Source organism: Caretta caretta, chromosome 10 (assembly GCF_965140235.1).
Source record: "Caretta caretta isolate rCarCar2 chromosome 10, rCarCar1.hap1, whole genome shotgun sequence".
In the NCBI taxonomy this organism is placed as follows: domain Eukaryota; kingdom Metazoa; phylum Chordata; order Testudines; family Cheloniidae; genus Caretta; species Caretta caretta.
In genome coordinates, this window is record NC_134215.1 from 561,545 (window position 1) to 567,544 (window position 6,000).

At 48.6% G+C, this 6,000-nt stretch overlaps 1 protein-coding gene across 1 annotated transcript in view; it reads right to left on the bottom strand.

Annotated features, from left to right (window-relative positions):
* The window catches only part of IL21R (interleukin 21 receptor), a 43,152-nt gene extending 40,542 nt beyond the window's left edge, over positions 1 to 2,610 (bottom strand). The window contains exon 1 of the mRNA XM_075133343.1: positions 2,526 to 2,610. The gene's annotated coding sequence lies outside the window, so the exon portion shown is untranslated. The remainder of the gene's footprint in view (positions 1 to 2,525) is intronic.
* Positions 2,611 to 6,000: the final 3,390 nt, after the last annotated feature.

A 6,000-nucleotide genomic window follows, 5' to 3' on the forward strand; every position in this document is an offset into this window, starting at 1 on the left:
TTTGGCAAAGCTTTTGACACCGTCTCCCACAGTATTCTTGCCAGCAAGTTAAAGAAGTATGGGCTGGATGAATGGACTATACGGTGGATAGAAAGTTGGCTAGATTGTCGGGCTCAACGGGTTGTGATCAATGGCTCCATGTCTAGTTGGCAGCCGGTATCATGTGGAGTGCCCCAAGGGTCGGTCCTCGGGCCGGTTATGTTCAATATCTTCATTAATGATCTGGAGGATGGTGTGGATTTGCACCCTCAGCAAGTTTGCAGATGACACTAAACTGGGAGGAGAGGTAGATACGCTGGAGGGTAGGGATAGGGTACAAAGGGCCCTAGACAAATTGGAGGATTGGGCCAAAAGAAATCTGATGAGGTTCAACAAGGACAAGTGCAGAGTCCTGCACTTAGGACGGAAGAATCCCATGCACCGCTGCAGACTAGGGACCGAATGGCTCGGCAGCAGTTCTGCAGAAAAGGACCTAGGGGTTACAGTGGATGAGAAGCTGGCTATGAGTCAACAGTGTGCCCTTGTTGCCAAGAAGGCCAATGGCATTTTGGGATGTATAAGTAAGGGCATTGCCAGCAGATCGAGGGATGTGATCGCTCCCCTCTATTTTACATTGGTGAGGCCTCATCTGGAGTACTGTGTCCAGTTTTGGGCCCCACACTAGAAGAAGAATGTGGAAAAATTGGAAAACATCCAGCAGAGGGCAACAGAAATGGTTGGGGGACAGGAACACATGACTTATGAGGAGAGGCTGAGGGAACTGGGGATGTTTAGTCTGCGGAAGAGAAGCATGAGGGGGGTTTTGATAGCTGCTTTCAACTACCTGAAAGGGGGTTCCAGAGAGGATGGATCTAGACTATTCTCAGTGGTAGAAGAGGACAGGACAAGGAGTAATGGTCTCAAGTTGCAGTGGGGGAGGTTTAGGTTGGATATTAGGAAAAACTTTTTCACTAGGAGGGTGGTGAAACACTGGAATGCGTTACCTAGGGAGGTGGTAGAATCTCCTTCCTTAGAAGTTTTTAAGGTCAGGCTTGACAAAGCCCTGGCTGGGATGATTTAGTTGGGGATTGGTCCTGCTCTGAGCAGGGGGTTGGACTAGATGACCTCCTGAGGTCCCTTCCAATCCTGATATTCTATGATTCTGTGATTGCTGGACGTGTATTTGTAGAGTTGCTGGCTCTATGAGTCTTGGCAGAGGCCTCTTAACTGGGAGACAGGCATTTGTTTGTGTGTAATTAGAAAACCAGCACAAATATATACAATAAATAGTGCAATCACGGCTTTGACAATTTCCTGCTCTACAGTGTTTTGCTATTAATACTTCTAATTATTAAGCTCATGATATGGAAAAACAATAGCTCTCCATATTTTCTGCCTGTTACAATGGAAATAAAACCATCTGCTAAGCAACCACCATGTTTCTAAATGTTACATGCCTAGCACTGCCTCCCTAGAGTCAAACCATCTCTACATTTATGAGAGGTTTCAGAGGAGCAGCCGTGTTTGTCTGTATCCGCAAAAAGAAAAGGAGTACTTGTGGCACCTTAGAGACTAACCAATTTATTTGAGCATAAGCTTTCGTGAGCTACAGCTCACTTCATCGGATGAATCTGCTTAGCTCACAAAAGCTTATGCTCAAATAAATTTGTTAGTCTCTAAGGTGCCACAAGTACTCCTTTTCTTTTTACATTTATGAGGAAGATAATCTGCATATTACCAAAAATAATGAGGTAAAGTGACAGCAGAACAGCTGAGAGCTGAGTAGCATTCTTCCACCGGATGGAAACAGCAAGAGAAGAAGCCACTTGAAAGCCCAGGAAATAAGGTAAAATATGAATGAGCCTTGCAGAATGTGGAGGTGTTAGTCAGCAAAGCAGATGCAAGAAAACAACAAAGCCAGGCAGGGAGACTAGTGAATATAGACCAAATGGTAAGAGGAGGTGCAGCCAGCATGGCTCATGGAGAACAGCTCCTGCAGGATTCCAGCCAGCTGGGAAAACTGCCGCAGAAAACAGTGAAACCTGGATTTATCCCTGAAAACCAGGCTTGGACTGGGGCAGGGACTGCAGGTACCAAGCCTGGCACCATGGGCTTCATTCAAAGTAACCCTCCCAGTCCCAGAGCGAGAGATGGACGAGGCAGCCTGTTTGGTGACCACAGTACAGGGCGGTTCCCTGCACAGCACCGAGCCCACCCGACATGATGTGTCCATCACCAAGGCCCTGTTCCCTTCCCTGCACCAAACCTGCATTTCTTCATCCAAAACCATTTTAAAAGTGAAACTTCAAACTGGTAAAGCAGGTGTCCCCACCCAGCCCCCCAGTAACCCAAGCAGCCTACCCTCCCACCCTTCTCATTCTGCCTAGCGCCCAACTTGACACTGCGAGTTCGGGTCCAGCCCCTGGGTAATGCATTTCTTTTCTGAATGTGCATTAGGCCTGAATTCACCCTGACTGAAACCACAGGATCTTGGGGGCAGGGGAAGGGGTTACACTTCATCTCACACGAGAGGGAAGAGGACTTACCTTAGCAGAGCAAAAAGAAAAGGAGGACTTGTGGCACCTTAGCAGAGCAGTGAGTGCCTCGCTCTAGCAGCTTCTGAGGGGTCACATGGAGACACTTTCATTTTCTCTTTGGAAAGCACCATGTCACAAACTAGTGAACAGAAACAGGAATGACTGAGCGATTGTGTCCCCAGGGCCATATGGAACAGAAACCCCCGGCCTGGCTCAGGGTTATCCCTATTACCCTGTCTGACACATGCGGCTGCTGCCCCATTGTGATCTTGCTGTGGGTGAAGCCTGTGGCAGTGAAACGTGACCCATGCTGCTGCCTGATCCCGGCCACGTCCACTCCTTCAGAGCAGATAAACCTCGCCCTCCTTTGATGCAGGCTAATTCAGGCTTCCCCACAACCAGTGGGGATCTGGACACGGTTTGCACCGGTTCACGCGAACTGGTTGTTACATTTACAAGCCGGTTTAGAACCAGTTGTTAAAGGGTTGGGCAAACTCCAGCCTGTGGGCCACATCTGGCCCGCAGGACCGTTCTGTCTGGCCCGCCTGAGCGCCTGGCTGGGGAGGCTCCCCTTGAGAATCCCTTTTTACTCACCCGGTGGCGCTCCGGGTCTTCGGCTGCACTTCAGCGGCGGGTCCCTCAGTGCCACCGAAGACCTAGAGTGAGTGAAGGAACCTGTTCTTCAGATTTTGGCAGCTCATCACTGCCCACAACCAGGCACTGTGTAGCCCACTCACTCTGAATCAGAGGATGGAAGAAAGCTCTTGGATCCCACCTAGCCCAGTCTCACAGAGCAGGACTGGTCTTCAGCATGTCTGCTAGAGCTTTGCCCCCAGAGACGGGGCTCCCACCCCTTCCCCAGGGGGGCTATATCACAGCCTTACAGACTCAACATCAGAAACTTTCCCCTGCTGTTCAACTGATTTTTTCCTTCATTTGCTTCAACCTTGTTGTCCTCTTGGTGCCTCCAGCTCCCCCAGAGCGCCCCCCCCAGTGACTGATTTCAGACTGGCCCCTGTTCTTGGTGTCACTTAACCCAGGCAGGCCGACTTGTGTTTGTGATTTCTAGATTGGTGCCCACACAGCCTTCACCCCGCCCTCATCCTCACACTGCCCCTCAGATGCTAAGTGAGGACGGCAACCCACAGAACATTCCCAGGTGTACTTGCCTCAGCCCATGGAGGTGGCAACAACAAGCTGCTTTCTGCTGCCCCTGCACAGCTCTAAACTCATGCAGATCAGCACAGACCTGCTTGTTCTGGCACCGATGGGACCTAGCCTGCTCCTACGTCTAGGTCTAGGATAACAGCACTGTGGATGCCCACTCTGCCGGTATCATGTTGCAAGCAGATATTGGATTTGCTGCCCATTATCACTGCTATCTATGTCTCCTGGAATTGCTTCTTACCACCAAAAACCAGTTACTAACCTTTCCGTAACTATTATTCTTTGAGATGTGTGCACAGTTGTTGGTGAGTTTTTCCTTTAGCGGTACCTATCAGCGTGGGGCAAAGGCACCCCACTGCTTTGTGCACTGCACGTAGGCATAAAAGGGGGGAGCTGCCCCGATCTCCCTCAGTTCCTTCCTGCCAGATAAACACTGATAGAGTGGGGAAGGAGAGCGAATCATGGAATGGACATGTGCAACTCTTCTCGAAGAACAACAGTTATAGAAAGATTAGTAACTGTTGTTCTTCTTGGAGTGATTGCACATCTCCAGTTCAGTGTAGGTGACATCCAAACTGGAGGTTGGCTTGGAGTCTAATTGAACAGGGATTGAAGACTGACTGGTTAAAATTTGGCATCATCTCTAGGTTGTTGGAGGATTGCATAGTCAGAGGCAACCAAATGATATGAAGACCAGGCTTCCGCTTTGTAAATGTCAAATATGAGGATGTGAGCTAGAAAGGCCAAAAGCTGTTTAGGACCTAGTTGAAGAACCAGCACTCAGTCTGGAGGTGTTACATTAGCCAACTGGTAGCATAGCTGAATACAACTGAAAATGTAAGTTTAGATCCTTTGAGTGGATACTGGACAGCCTTTCATTCTGTCTGCAAATGTGATGAACAGTTATGTCAAAGCCTTAAAAGGCTTTCTCCAATCCAGCTAAAAAGCTAATGCTCTTTTAATATCTAAGCGTGAAGTATCTCCTCACCCTTATGACCAGGAGGCTTTGGAAAGAAGGTTGGTAAGGAGATTGCTTGGTTAATATGAAAACTGGAAACCACCTTAGCAAGGAATCTTGGGTGAGGATGAAGATAAACTTTATCTGTGAAGAAAACTGTATATAGTGGCTCAGATACTACTGTCCTCAATTTCCTCACTCTCCTGGCCGTTGTAATAGCCACCAGAAATACCCCCCTTCATAGAAAGGTACAATAGGGAGAAGGTCACTAGAGGCTTAAAGTGTGTGGGGGGGTGCGAGGGTGGGGCATTAGTTTTGCTAAGACTAGACTAGATTCAAGTTCCATGGGGAGCCAGAATCCTACACCTATGGAAAAAAGAGGGGGGAGGGATAGCTCAGTGGTTTGAGCATTGGCCTGCTAAACCCAGGGTTGTGAGTTCAGTCCTTGAGGGGGCCATTTAGGGATCTGGGGCCAAAATTGGGGATTGGTCCTGCCTTAGGGGAGGGATAGCTCAGTGGTTTGAGCACTGGCCTGCTAAACCCAGGGTTGTGAGTTCAATCCTTGAGGGGGCTGTTTAGGGATTTGGGACAAAAATTGGGGATTGGTCCTGCTTTGAGCAGGGGGTTGGACTAGATGACCTCCTGAGGTCCCTTCCAATCCTGATATTCTGTGATTCTAAGTCTATCCAGGCCCTTCAGAAATCTCATGGATATTGGGTTGGGAAAAAAAGCAAGCAGTTATCAGTAGTCAGGTAGAAGGCCAAGATAGCCACTAGGTGTGCTCTGACTGAAGTAATTGCTAACCCTTGATGCTTTAGGGACAGAAGGTAGTCCAACATGTGCTGAATAGATGCGAGGACCAGGGAAATTCCTTTCAGTCTGGATCAGATGGAGAACTTCTTCCATTTAGCCAGCTAAGTACTTCTAGTTTATGGTTTTCTACTATTCAGCAGCACTTCCTGGACTTCCCTAGAGCTGGACCCTCTGCAGACATCAGCCATGAAGCCTCCAGGCCATCAGATGAAAGATCTACAGATTGGGCTGGAGGAGGTGACCACGATTCTGTGAAATCAAGTCTGTGTGCAGTGGGAGCGATAGAGGGGGCTGACTGACAAGACTAACAACTCTGAGAACTAGTGCTGAGGAGTCAGCTAGGCGCTCAGTATATGTTAAGCCTTGTCCTGCTTTATTTTGCACAGAACTCTGGGCAGGAGATGGATAGGAGGAAAAGCATACAGAAGACCATCTGACGATGTCAGTTGAAAAACATCCATTAATGAAGCCAGGCTTTGGCCTGCTTGGGAGCAAAACTGGTGACTCTTTCTGTTGTGTTTTCTTGCAAATACATCCACTTGGGGA